This window comes from Colobus angolensis, unplaced genomic scaffold (genome assembly GCF_000951035.1).
Source record: "Colobus angolensis palliatus isolate OR3802 unplaced genomic scaffold, Cang.pa_1.0 Scaffold142, whole genome shotgun sequence".
NCBI lineage: Eukaryota > Metazoa > Chordata > Mammalia > Primates > Cercopithecidae > Colobus > Colobus angolensis.
The window spans coordinates 1,103,378-1,118,886 of NW_012114511.1; positions in this window are offsets into that span (position 1 = coordinate 1,103,378).

Here is a 15,509-nt window from a genome sequence, read left to right on the forward strand (position 1 = left end):
CCCCCCGCAAGTTTGGATCAATGCAAAATATGTAAAAGTCTTTTGCTTTCCTGGTAATAGGAGACAAAAGTGACTGAACCCTGTCTTTCCCCTTAATTCCAATTTGGGTGTGATGGCAGGAGCTTCAGCAGCAATCCTATAACTATGAAGAAAGGGACAAGAGAATTACAGCAATGGCAACACTAACATTTTTCATAAATAGCAAATAATCAAAAAGGCAATAAAAAATAAAACCATGAAACTAACAAGAGAAGTAACAATAGTAGTACAACAGTGATACTAAAACTCTAGCTAGCTATCACTGCCTACTGAGGACCCTGAGTTATAAAGCCTGTTCTTGTTTAAAAAGAAAAGAAAAGAAAAGAAAATTAGCATGCTTTGGAGAGATTTTAAAGATACATTAACATCAGACTAAACCTTCTTCCCTGACATTATTGGAAGACTTGAGAGAGATGTGAAAAGACAATCATCTTTTCATTCTGTGAATCAATATTATTTGATGCTCTGTGTGTGAACCATGGGAATCGTTTCACCTGCCATTCAGCAGGTATTCCTCTCACATTGAGGAAAACACCACCCCACCTGTTGTACAGATGGGGGCTTTGCCCAGAAAGAGAAAGTCACAGCTTTAGTTTCCAGCAGGGGATAGTATAGCACAGTGGTTAAGACCAGTGACTCTGGAATCAGAATACCTGAGTTCAAGTCCTGCCTCTACCACTTGTTAGCTGCATGGCCTTGGGGGATTGCTTGGCCTCTCCCAGCTTCCATTTCCTGATGGTGAGTGAGGATGGTGATGTGGAAAGTGGGGATGGGGATCTAATGTTGAGATGCAGTTGTCAGTGAAGGCCCACCTCAGGGTACTCCCATAGAGATTAAAAGAAACAGCTCCTCCAGCCCTAACTTGGATTAAGTAGCCTCGGGTTTGAAGTTTGTCAGGGCAAAGCAGCCTAGGTTAGGGGTCAACAAACTGTAATCCACTTTTGAGGTTGAGGGTAAGGTCTACAAGCTAAGAACAGTGTTTACCTTTTTAAGGGTTTAGAGGGTTAAAGTTTATAAAGAAATAATTAACAAATAAAAACAAAGAAGCATGTGTGGCAGAGACCGTATGTAACCCATAAAGTCTAAACATTTATTATCTGGCCCCTTTACAGGAAAAGTTGGCTGAGTTCCCACACCGCAGCCCTCATTTTCTGAAGACATCATCTATTATCTTCCAGTCCTGGGAAGGGTAGAGCTAGGGGTTGGTGGCTCAGGTGTCTTTTCTCCCATTCCCCATCTGGTTATTTAGGTCAGGCATCTGTACAGAGGGAAGGGAGCAGGGAACCTGGGCCACAGACTGCCAGATTATCCGAAGTGGTGGGGGTCTGTCATTTCCTGAGGCGTTTTGTGGAGTGAGCTCGCTGGTCCAATGAACCAAAGATCTTCTCTCAATGAAACCCGTAGCTGCAGCAAAGATATCTCAGACAGGCTCTGGTTTACAAGGAAAAGTCCCACATATTGAAGTTAGGAGAAAAGTGAGTGAATTAACAAGCTAAGTCTTGGCTTGACCAGCAGGCCTTGGGTCACCCACCTTCCCTGCCACCCTCAGGAGCTGGCTCAGGGTGAAGTGATCCATGGCCACTGGTGCTCCTTGGGCAGGTTACTTACCCTTTCCATGCACCAATGCACCGCCAGCACTCACTCACTTAGAGAAAGGAACGTGGGCCTTCACCCAGCCCTTCCTCATCAAAGAGAGGAGTGCTCCATTTGGGATATATTTTCAGGAATGAGGCATGTTTCCATTTGGAAATGTGGTCTGGTCTGGTCCAGATGCCTCGCTCTTTGATACTCCCTCACTGCTACCCTTCCATCACATCAGTTTCTTTTCATTTCCATCCTCTAGGCCTTTACCCTTGCTAAGCTCTGCCTGCTGGGTTCTTCCTCAGCTCCTCCCTATGTGACCTGTTCTCATCCTTTAATACTTAGCTCAACTGCCACCTCCTCAGCAAGACCTTCTCTGACCACAGCAATCACTGCCATCTGCCCTGTGCCTCTTTCAGTGTGTTTCTCCCAGGAGAATGTCAGTTCCACGACAGTGGACACTACAATGGACTCTCTTGCTCATCACTGTGTTCTCAGGACATGGTCTATAGAGAGTGCTCAGGAATTCCTGCTTAAATGAATAAATGACTAATACATTTAATTTTGTGAACATTTATTAAATGTGTGTTATTGATGAAATGACCAATACATGGTTCCCAGTAGACAAATAACAGAAAGCAGATGTAACATTTACCTGAACAAGGAACACATTTAAAAAGTGATTAACCAACAAGGGAGTAAATCCTCCTGCAGTTCTGTAGTCCCTTATGTTGGTGTAGGGTTGGAGAATTTCTGAAGTGCTTTTCAATCTCTTCTTTCTTTGGATTCTTACACTAACTGCATGAGGAAGGCATGGGTGGTGCAGGAGCTCCTCTGTAAAGGATGAAGCAGAGAGAAGGAGAAAGGTGAAGTGACTGGTTCTTTAGAATTCTTTCCCATTTCCCCACCCACTCAGTTATAAAAAATAAAAGAATATAGGGTTGTTAAATGGTAGCTCTGCATTTCAAAATACCATTAAAACAGCAGATGTTTATCTAGGCAAAGTTTACAACTTTTGAGGTTTAGCTCCTAGGATTTCTTTCAGTATCAAAATGTAAGTATGCAAATAAGCTACAGAGCAAATACACCACACTCAGAAATCAATTACTCACCTATTTTAAATATCAAGAAGATTGGAGTGGGATGCATACCAAGAGTTATCATAGATAACATATTTTACGATAAATGACAAAAGACAGTGATCAACCATTTTTTTTGTGCCAAAGATAAAGTTTGATGTTTTTGTGATAAAAGCTCATATGTCATGGGTTATTTCTCTAGGAATAAAATAAAATGTTTATGTGTTCTAGGAAGGCACAGCATAAAATGACCAAAAAAAAAAAAAAAGGCACTACATTTCCAAGTAAAACCTGTTCTGCCTTTTCTCCAATTAGCCAAGAGATAACTAGTTATGAGAATCCTCAAGTGCTAATTTCCTAATCAAGTAGTTATTTCTAGATCACTACTTTCTAACAAAGTGTGATGGGGTAAGCCCCACTGGTTATGCTGTCCTTTGGTTGGGTCTTCTCTCCACAAAGGGGAATCCAGGACCCCTTCCCTCACATCCTGCCTGAGCAAACCTTGTGTCTGCTGCCCTTGGAAGCTACTGCTCCCTGTGTCGCCCCATACAGTTTTCTCTGAGCTCCAAGACCTAGGATCTATTTCTTTCCTCCTTCCTTTCACTTCTCTTACCTCACTGTTGTTGATTAATAACAATCTGGGCTATCCTTGTAAATGGAATTTCACATCCTCCCATTGGCATAGTCCATCATTACTTGAGACCTGCCCCTGTATTTCTCAGAGACTATGGGACTCCCCCTACTCCTTGCCCTTTGCTGTGGCCAATTCATTGATGTCCATCTAATTAAGAGAGGATGAGAACTCTTGTTCTGGATTACACTGGGGCCTTAAGGCGTTAGAATTTGTTAAATCTTCCTGTGCACAAGGTAACATATTAAGCACTTTATATATATTATCTCAGCCCCCTCAGCAATCTTTATTAACCCTATTTGTAGATATGGAAATGGAAGCTCAGAAAAGCTAGAAGAGTTGCCATAGACACACAGCTGGCAACCTGAATGAGATTTACCAGACCACAGAGCCTGTGTTCTTATCTTCAAGGCCATAAATCGATCTCCATTTCTGTTGACCCATACTCTATAGGCTGTATTCCAAGTCTACTTAATACAAGCAGAAAATCACAGCATGCCTTTGGGGCAGAGGGAGGTGGATTCCAGACCTCAGTTGTATCTGTGTCCTAGGGCTGCCATCACAAAGTATACAAACTGGGTGACTTAAAGCCACAGAAATTTATTCTCTTACAATCTTGGGACCAGAAGTGCAAATCAAGGTGTTGGCAGGGTTGGAAGCAGCCTGACCACTGCAGAGGTGGCTGTTGGGAAGAAGTGGAAGATGAGGCTGGAAGGTCTGAAGGGAAGGACAGAGCCCTGTGTCAAGAGTGTATTGACCACAAATCACAAAACCCCAGTTAACACTGACTAGAGTGATAAGGAAATTTGCCATCTCACCAAACACTGCATCTGTGGATACAGTGGGCCCTGGGGTGGTCAGATCTGCAGGTCTGAGATCTTGTGGAGGACAGGCTCCTTTGCTACTCTGTGGGTTGACTTCCCTCCCCTTGGGGCTATAAGACGACTGCCCAGTTCCAGGGCTCACATCCACTCATGACAATATAAATCCTAGATTTGGAATGAATGGTCAAGTATTTGTAACCCTTTCACTTTCAATACATTTTGCCAAACTGCCCTCCAGAAAGATGTTCTAACATATAATAATATAATTTGTAATTTATAATAATCCCATTAGTCACATTTAAGAATGTCCACTTCTGACATCCTTATCAACACTGGACAGTGATTTTTTATTAACCTTGGTCAGTGTGTCTGGCAAATTTATGATGCTAATACATATGTATTGAATTCATAAATTAATGAATTCTTGCTTTTTTATATTCTTTCACTTGTGAGTTACCTGTTAGTGCCCAGCTTTCTGTTGGTATATTAATCTTTTGCTTACTGATTTCTAAGAGTTCTTTGTATATCTTTGTTTTTCAAATATATTACATTTATTCTCTTCTATTTGTTGTTATGCTTGTAGTGTTTTCTGACTGTGTTTTTATGTGGTCAAACATATAACATATTTATCTCTATTTTTCCAGTCTGTGAATGATTTTATTTTCAGCAATTAAATCTTTAATCTTTTTGGAGTTTATTAGAGGGTATAGAAGAAATCTAATTTATTTTTCTTCTATGTTTGGTCAATACTATTACTGACTAAATATCTCCTTTACCTACTGATTTGAAATACCACCTTATTGAGCACTAAATTTTAATTTTTCTTAAGTGTCTTTCTGGACTCTAATTTATTCCAATGAGCTGTCTTATAGCTCTAGATTGACTTTAGAATGCAATTGTGGTAATAAAGTGATTGTTGACATTTCCTTCACATTACTGGGAATGCTTTCAATGCTTTTCATTTCAATATATTTCATTAAATATCGTGTTTGCTTGCTTATAAGTGGGAGCTAAACAATGGGTACGCATGAACATAAAGACAGAAACAACAGACACCGAAGGCTCCAAATGGGCAGAGGGGAGGAAGGGGTGAGGGTTGAAAAATTACCTATTGGGTACAATGGTCACTATTTGGATGATGGGTACTTCAGAAGCCCAAACCTCACCATTACACAATAAATCCATATAACAAAGCTGCACTTGTACTCCCTGAATCTAAAATAATCATCTATCAATCAATATCATGTTTGCTATTGATTTCCTAATAGGGAAGAGTTTTAAATATTTAGTTCTCTAAATTTTTTTTAGAAATGATAGCTGAATTTTACAAACGCCTTTCAAGTTTTTATCAGGATCATGAGTTTTCTTTCTACTAACTTGTGTGATACATTGTTTTAATTGATTACTAAATGTTGAGCCATCCTTACATTCCTGGAATAAATTCTATTTGGTCATACTATATTACAGTTTTAGTACACTGATGGAATCAATTTGTTCTTCCTTTATTTTGAATAGAGGATGAAACACAGGTTCCCAGGGTGGTAGCATTAGGTGCTCCTCTTCAGTGGGAATGGCCCACAAAGTCGTCCAGGCACCTTTCTCTTTAGTGCTCCAGGCGATGACTCAGGTGTGCAGAAGCACGACTTCCATTGGGAGGCCCAGGACATGTCCTGACCTAAGGCTTTGTGCCCCACAGGAGCCAATATCTGGTGAAAGAGCTCCACAGACAGTTTCCAAGGCCCCTGCACTCAGGAGAGCCCAGGACTGTGACACTCCACTAAAAATGGATAGCTCATTTATAGTCATCCCAGCCCAGACACTTTGCCACCCAGGCCTACTTGATATTTCATCTTCATCCAGTGTGTAGGGGAACAGAGCTAAATAATTAATGGAAAAGCTAGATTCTCAGAAGGGAAGAGGCTGCATTAGCAACTTTACTTAGATCATGTCCATCCCTAAGGGAGTTCATTCTTCATTTTCCTTTTATGTGCCTTCTTTTGGGGGCACATAAAAAGTGAATTAGGAAGAGTTTAAATAGTGTGAGAATTTTCAATATTTCCTCACTCCTCCATAGAAAGGATTTTTCTTTTTTTATTTCCACAAAGCCAGTGACAAGACAGTTCCCAAGACATAGTAATTAGAATTTTTTTGTTTGACAGTGTCTCACTCTGTCACATAGGCTGAAGTGCAGTGGCATGATCTTGGCTCACTGCAGCCTTGGCTTCCTGGGCTCAGGTTATTCTCCCACCTCAGCCTCCTGAGTAGCTGGGACCATAGGCATGCATCACCACACCAAGCTAATTTTTTAAAAAAATTGTATAGAGATGGGGTCTCCCTCACATAGCTATTATTACATTGCTCAAGTTGGTCTCCAACCTCTGGCCTCAAGCGATCCTACAGCCTCAGCCTCCCAAAGTGCTGGGATTACAAGTGTGAGTTACCACACCTGGCCACTGAATCAATTATGTTCTGACAGAACTCATTTGTAAAATCTGGGAATGATTACTTATGGAGGAAAATTTGTTGGTGTTTTCTATTTCTTCTGTTTTCATTGCTCTATTACATGTTTTACTTAATTTTTTGTGTGTGCATTTTTGTAGGAGATAATCCCAGACATGACAAAGTAGTAATATTGTGCATTTTACCCATCTTTTCTCTTTAATAAAAATTGTAAGAAACTTGCATATTTGATTTTTTCCAGAGATTCAAGTTTTGCTTTTATGTATCAATTCTGTGTGTGATTTTTATCTTCCTAACTTAGCATTTTATGCTTTTTCATTGTTAATTTCTACTTTTTTAAAATTTATCTTATCATTCCTTTTCTAACTCCTTGAGTTGAATATTTGCTTCACCTTTTAAACAGATAGTAGCTGCAATTATCGAATACATTATATGGTAGGCACCATGCTATACATCTTTAATGTGTTATCTCACTGAATCCTCATAATACCACACAAGGCCATATAAGAGGTATTTATAGCAAAGTAGTTATGAGTGCAGACTTGAGACTGTCTCTGCCACTTACCATTCCATAACCTTGTGCAAATAACTTCTCTGTGTTTCGGTTTTCTCATCTGTAAAAATGGGGTAATTTTATAAGCTACGCCATGGGGCTGTGATGGAAGATAAATTAATTAGTACCTAGAAAGCCCCTGGAGTAGTGTCTGACCCACACACAGCACGGTGGAAGTAGCTGATATTATTAGACTGGTGCAAAGGTAATTGCTGCTCTTGCCATTAAAGGTAACGGTAAAAACCACAATTACTTTTGAACCCAACTAATATTATTTTAAAATGAGGAAATGGAAGCTTTAAGAAGTCTAGTAATTTGCCCAGCATCACATAGCTATTGCTAGATAAGGAGCCATCTTTTGAACACAGTATGAACAGCATTGCATAGATTTTGTTAAGTAGTTTGCTCATTCTCATTGATTCTTTAATAGTCTGTAATTTCAGGATTAAGACTGTAATTACATGATAGTCATCCTTGAAATTCAGGAATTTCACCAGGATATGTCTCGTTGTGGCTGTTCCTTGATTCCTCCTGACCAGCATGCAGTAGGCTCATTAGATCTTAAGATGACTTTCTCCAACTCAATAAAATTTTTTCTGTTAGTTCTTTGACTTCCAATCTTCTTTTTTCTCCTACTATAGTTCCTACTGTTTATGTGTCAAAATTTCATAAACCTATTTTTCATGTATTGGGTTTTTTTCTCTTAAATGTCTTATCATTATTCTTTTTAGTACTGATTTCTGGGCAACATTTGGATTGGGTGTTTTCATTCCCAGTTTCATTATCCAAAGATTCTCATTTGCTGTTTAAGAGCCTCTATTCAGTTTGTTTTTTTTTAAACCAGTGATCATTTTAATTTTAAATACTTTTAAAATGTAAATATGCATTCCAAAAAGCACATAACAAGCACATGAAGCCCCAGGAAAGAAAGATGATATACAAATGACAGAGTCTCATAAAGTGGTCTTTGAATTTCCCACTAAAATTAAGTTAGTAAAAATTCAATTTAAACTCTAGTTTCCATGAAAACTCTTCTACCCCAGATACAGCCATTCAACTTCTCTTTTTCCAAGATCTGGCAACCACTGCCAGATCCTAAAACCAGTCATCTGGTTTCAGTTGTTCTTCTCCACACTCTTCCCCGTTCCTCAGCATCTCTCCATCTTCTTTTTTGCTACTTAATTAAATTTTTATTTTAGAACAGCTTTTTTTACCAAAAGATTATAAAGGCAGTACAGAGAGTTCTCACATACCCCAAATCCAGTTTCTACTAGAAGGGTACATTTTTTACACTTAATGAACCAACATTGACATAAGATTATTAATTAAGTCCATGTCTTATTCAGATTTACCTAATTTTACCTAATGTCAAGTAACTTGCCCAAGACCACATACCTATTACTAGATGATAGCTGGTAACTTTTCTGTTCCAGGATCCTTCCCAGAACACCGTATTATATTTAGTCATCATGTCTCTTTAAGCTCCTCTTGGCCATAATTTCTTAGACTTTAGGGCCAGGCACAATGCCTCACACCCGTAATCCCAGCACTTTGGGAGGCAGAGGTGGGTGGATCAGCTGAGGTCAGGAGTTCAAGACTAGCCTGGCCAAAATGGCAAAATCCCATCTCTACAGAAATACAAAATTCAGCAGGGCATGGTGGTGCTTGTCTGTAATCCCAGCTACTCTGGAGGCTGAGGCAGGAGAACCACTTGAACCTTGGAGGTAGAGGTTGCAGTGAGCCAAAATCATGCCACTACACTCCAGCCTGGGTGGCAGAGTGAGGCCCTGTCTCAGAAAAAATTCTTCGATTTTCTTTGATGACCTTGACAGTTACAAGGCACACTGTTCAGGTATTTGGTAGAATGTCCCTCCGTTGGGATTTGCCTGACGTTTTTGTCAGGATTAAACTGGGGATATGTGTTTTGGGAGAAAGACCACAGAAGTAAAGTGCTATTTTTGTTATATCATATCAAAGGTACATATTATCCACATAATTTATCATTGCTGATATGACATTGATCATCTGGCCAAGGTCGTGTTTGTCAGGTTTCTCCACCACAAAGTTCATCTTTCCCCCTCCTTTCCATACTGCACTCTTTGGAAGCAAGTCTCTACGCATAGCCCACACTTAAGTGGAGGCGAAGTATGCTCCACTTCTTCGAGGGCTGCGTATCCACATAATTATATGGAATTCTTCTGCATAGGATATTTGTTTCTCCTATTTATTTATTTATTTGTTTGCTTGTTTATTTATTTATTCATTTTATCATTTGTATCATTAAGAGTTCATGGATATTTATTTTATACTTCGGGTTGTAATCCAATACTGCTTTATTTATTTTGTTGCTCAAATTGTTCCAGTGCTGGTCACTGGAGCCCCTGTGTTCCTGTGTTCCCTTTGGCCCCTTCAATGTGGCTTTTGAGATTTTTTTTTTTGAGCACTTATTACTTTGTGGCACTACAAGACACTTCAGGCACATCTGGTCTATTTCCTTCCCCAGTCCTAGACGCAGGCATTTCTCCAAAGAGCCCAGGTTCCTTTTACTGGAACCATTTTATTATAAATCAAAATGGCAGCTAGGGCGTGCTTATTATTACTCCTGAGATATTTTTAGTTGTGCTATGGTACCTTTTATCTTTAGGAACTGTTTGACTATTTCTTCCTCTCCATAACAGCCTGCTCTTGCTTTAGTGATGTAATAAAACAGTTACCCCAGGTAACCTGCCTGTTATGATGTGATGGCTAACCAGCCCTCCCCTGATTCTCTTCCTGATTGTGCCATCCCAGTCTAAAACTTCATAGCATAACAGGGTTGATGGATTAGTTACTTATTGCTGCATTCAAACTATTGCAAAACCTAGCAGCTTAAAACAGCACATATCTTTTATTGCACAGAAGTTGCGTCTGTCAGGAATTGAGCACGGCTTACGTGTTCCTGTGCTTCAGGGTCTCCCGCAAGGCTGTAGTTAAGGTGTTGACAAAGGTGGTGTGGTCTCCTCTAAAGGCTCCATTGGGAGAAACATCTGCTTCCAAGCCCACACGGCTTTGGCAGGATTCAGTTCCTCCTACCAAACTTGCTGGGCTGAGGATCTTGGTTCCTCCCTGGCTGTGCACTGAAGGCTTCTTTATCACATGGACTTCTCTAATGTGGCAGCTGGCTTCATCAAAATGTGCACACTGAGAAGGCAATAGGGACATCTGCTAGCAAGAGAGAACTTGGAATCTTTTATAACCGTGTCGCTGAAGTGGCATCTTATCACTAGGTTCACTTCACACTTCAGAGGAAGGATTGTACAAGAATATGAACGCCAGGTGATGTGGGTCCTTGGGGGCCACCTTAGAAGTCTGCTCATACAGGTAGGGATAAGACCTGCCTACTCCAGTCCCCAGAGAGGATACATAGTTTTTCATCTAGATTGTTTCTGTGGGATATCAGGAAATAATGAGCATAGAACAAGGCATGGAACACTACCTTAGTCCTGGTAGTGTGATGTTGATTTTTAATATGTTGAGTTTGAAGTTATGGAAGGAGCTCAGATGAAAACATTCAGTCAGTTGTGGCTGAATGAGACTTGTTTTAACCTTTCTTATGACCCAGCTCTAGACTCAGATATTTTGTAGGATTATCTCATCTTAAACCTCGTAACAATTCTATGAGGAAGGCATTGTTACCTGAAGTTTGTGGACAGAGAAACAGAGGTAGAGAGGACTTAGGTAACTTTTCAGTGCCTGAGCATCCTAGTACCCTAAGCAGCCCCCCCGCATTCCCACTACTGCTTGACTCATGCAATAGCAGTCTCCATCTCAAAGGAGACCGGGCTCTGTGCTTCAGCACTTCAGAGACAGCAATAGCTTCCACTTCTCATGCACCCCTCACATCTGCTAACTCTCTCAGGAGTTGGCCCCAAATGCATACTATTGACCTCTCTCTCTTTCCACTTCTCCGTCCTGCTCCCTTGGATGGAGTGCTTCATGGCAACTCTCTCCCTGGTTCCTGACTCACTCCTCCCCACAGTCATGACAAACTCCTTTCTTCCTTCATGACTTGTAATGGGTTCTAGAAGCTCAGTCCAAGTTAGAGAGAAGGCTCTAACCCACTGGATTACTCTAAGCTCACTGAGCTGGTGAGAGACAGAGCCAGGATTCAACCTACCTTCTTTGTCCTACTTCATTCTGCTTCCCTGGTTGACCATCAAAGTAAACATTTAATTCAAACTCTGAACTCAAACACCATTTTCTGATTGTTCTTTCTATGGTCTAAATATTCTCAGTTTGATGAAATACGTAAAATGCAGTGGAAGAAATGAATAACATTCCTACTACGGCTGTAGGGATGTCACTCTTGGGAGTAGAGGTCAGGGTAGGGGTAGTGGGGCACCAGGAACTCAGAGCAATGGCAGGGAGAGGCAGCAGGGCGTGGGCATCACACACACCCCAGGGGTTTAATTCCACTGCTCCTCTTGGGGGAAAAGGTGGCTCTACCTCTGGTTGTGCTCCTGCCATTGCCAGAATGACTGAGACACCAAGCACAGGACCCAGCAGGAGCCTCACCCACAATACCATGTGTCTGCCTGAAAGGATGAAAGACAAACATGTTTTCCAAGTTGATTTCAGAAAAAGATAAGCAAAGCAAAGAAAGAAATAGTCATTCTGTTCTTCATGCTACTTCATAAGAAGCAAACTGGGGATCCCGTGCAACAACTCTAAAAGTTCTCAGCACCAGTGTGGGAACTCCAGCGCCCATGTTCATGACTTCAGTCACCCTGGTGGGGCTCCAGCTGGGCTCAAAGAGCCCTGCATTTGCTAAATAGAGTATCATCGTAATTAAAAATGGTGACATGATTTTACAGAGTTTTGGGATCAATGGTCCTCTTAAATAAATTATTAGTTGTGGGGTGTTGTTTTTTTTTTTTCCATTTCAACTAATTTTCAGTGTATCCTTCTAAGGAAAAAATGAAGGTCTGGGTCAGGGTCAGGGTTCAGATCAGAGTGTAGATTAGAATTCTTCTACAGGCTTGGCATCCTAGATACAATTAATTCAACAAACATTTTCTGCCTCTGGAAACTTGCTAGTCTCCTGGTGCCAGGGGCACCTCTTGCTAATAACTCTTTTCCTATCTTATGCTCTGCTCCCTCTCAGTCTTATGTGGAGTTCCTTCACTTTTTTCAGTCTCTACCTACCGGATTGCCCCAGGACTCAGTCCTGAGCTTACTGTTCTTCTCTTCGATGATATAGATGTTCCCATTCAGTCCATGGCTTTACTCATCCACGTGCTGATGACTCAAATGGTATCTGCAGCATCAATAGCTTCCCTGAGCTACGAAATCACATTATAATTGTGACATGTTTAAATAGGAACAGATTTTCTTTCCCGTATCAATAATCAGATCACCTTTTCTCCAACCTCCTCAGCAATCAAGATGTAGCTGTGAGACTGAAAATAATGTTTATAATCCTTAATATATTTAGGATTTAAAATACAAAGAGATTTAATGAAATTTCATGAACAATGGTCCGCAGATAAATTATGAGGTGTTTTGTTTTTTGTTTTTTGTTTTTTTTTTCATTTCAACTCATCCTCAGTATCTTTTTAAGGAAGAAATGAGGGTCTGACTCTGATGATTGGTCTGTGGTCTTGCTGCCCCCGGGCAGGAGAAGAATGAACCAGGAGGAGTAAAAGTTGGAAGCCCAGCTTATCTGGTACCAAGGGATCAGAGGCAGACATGTGGGTGCTGATCTCCCCTCTCTGAACTTCTGGCCAGTCAGGGAAATATGGGTTACAGCTCTTCAGGGGAATGCTGAGAGGAGAGTTTTTGCCTGATTTATTTTAGGAGCTCTGGGAGAGATCATCACCCAACTGGCCTTTATGCCACCAACCTGGGCAGTGGGAAGGAGGTGGCAGGCAAACATATCAGAGTACAATCAGTGGCACAACTGGGTCAGGCAGAGAGAGGGCTGGATTGTAGCTAATCTACCTTAAGGTCCCCTGTGGTAGGGATGGGATGCAGAAATTCCCACATGTTGCCAAAGTGTCAGTGGACCATGTCTAGGTGGAAAGCTAGTGGACATTCACAGGGCCTGTGGCTGCAAGGGGCACAGTGGGCCACTGAACCAGGAGCTGGGTGGAGAGTATGGCAGACAGCTAGAGGGGTGCACAGGGCAATCCAACACGGGGCTGAGTCAGTCAGGGAGTCCCAGAGCATCCACCAAGCCCTCACCATGCCACACTAGCTGCCAACTTCAACAGTGAATGTCAGCAGGGCCAGTGATGTCCAGGGCTTTGCAAATAAGGTGCATGACTGTGGAGTTCAGAGGAGGCAGAAGACACGGAAATTCACAAAGACTCTTTCCCCGCCCTGCTGGAGGGCATGATAGGCTCCTGGCATCTTGGAGAAGAGGAGTGATGGGCTGAACATCTGAGAGATTGCACCTGTTTAAATGCTGCCCTCAGAAGAAGAATCCCAGGCTGGACTAACTCTAGTTCCCTCCCCCAGTCAACCCCTATCCCACAGTAGGTCAGCAGTCATGAAGAAGATCCGAGAGGAGGATATAATTGTATTGCACTTCTGAGTTACACTTAATGCAGTCACAAATTTCCTCAACTCATAAATCCGATTGTTGACATCTAACATGAATCTTAGCTCAAACCTAGCTTAAACTGAATTCTTCTTCCCTCCCTCCCTACTAAACAACAACAACAACAACAAAATAAAGCACTCCACTCTTAATTTTCCCTGCCTTAGTCAGCGGCAGCATATCCTCCCATGAGTTTAAGTCTCTCGGTTGATTCCTCCTTTCCCATCACCCTGCACATCTCATCCACCAGAATGTCTTGTCAGCTCTACTTCCAGGCATATCCTAAATCAACCCCCCTCTCTCTTTCTCCTCCACCACTATTATCCTTACAAAGATTATTGCAATCTCCTCTTCCCTGTTCCACCTCTGAGGCAGCTTCCACATGGTGCTTTGTATGCAATAAAAAAAGACAGCCCTTTCTACACGTGAGCACAGTCCCAGGCTAGACATGGAGTTTGGTAAACAGGCAAGGGCTGGATCTCAACTCTACGCATCCACTCTGCCTGGCACCATTGTGTGGACTCCACCCTACTAAAACACAGCCAGCAGCCCTCCTTGCTTCTTTGCTTGCACCCTATGATTCAGTATCCACCAGCAGCCAGAGGGATCTTTTAAAGACATAAATGAGATCTCGCTGCCCTGCTGAATATCCCTAATGTCTTCCCAACACTCTTAGAACTGTATTTCAACATCCCCCCATGACCTGTGATGCCTGCACACTGGGACCCTGCTTCCTTCTCTAGCCTTGCCATTCTCCCTCACTATTACCCTCTTTTCCTCCCACATGATGCCAGACCATTGCTTTTGATTTTTCTGTTTTGCCAAACTGGAATACGCAGGCTGGCTCCTTCTTGTCATCTAGGTTTGGGCTCCAATGTCACCTCCTCAGTAAGGATTTTCCTAACTGACCCCATTCATATTCTCCTCCTCCCACACGTTCTGTCATATTACATGTTTTTTTTTCCTGATGTTTATCAACCTGTAAAATCATTTATTCATTTGCATATTTCTTGTTTCTTCCTCTTTTAATTCAGCAAGAATAAAAATTTCAAAAGCAGGGACCACTTCTGTCTGGTCCACCTCTATTTTCAGGATCGTAAACAGTGAATGGCACATCTTTGTGGAATGAACCCTTGACTTAAAGAATCAGTGGTGAAAATTTCATGTGGTGTTATTGTAGGTGTCTCATAAAAAGACAGTTAAGTTGTTGTTAACCAGCAAATCCAAGGCTTTAGTATTTCTCAGAAAGACAGTGACGTGGACATAGAAACACACAGATGGAAGAACAGACATAAGTAATCATTAACAATTTGCTGGACAGTGAACCAGCCACTCAGGTTATCCAGTTTTCAGCAATAAATTGCATGGCAAGTTGATATCAGTGTTGTGAGTTTATCTTAACAGATTTCATACTTCAGTTTTCTAAATATTTCAAAAGTTCAAAAATAGTTACTATAACATACTATGCTTGGAATAAAAAACTGTTGATGAAAACATCAATAAAACCCATTTATAACTAAAATTGGATCTTCTAGTTTACCATATGTTAAACTAAAGATTTCTTACTCGAAGAAAATACATTTTTTCACTCTGTTCCCAGGGTCTCGCTCTGTTGCCCAGGCTGGAGGACAGTGTCATGATCTCAACTCACTGCAGCCTCAACCTCCAGGGCTCAAACGATCTTCCTGCCTCAGCCTCCTGAGTAGCTGGAACCACAGGTGCATGCCCCTATGCCCAACTAATTTTTAATGTTTTTGTAGAG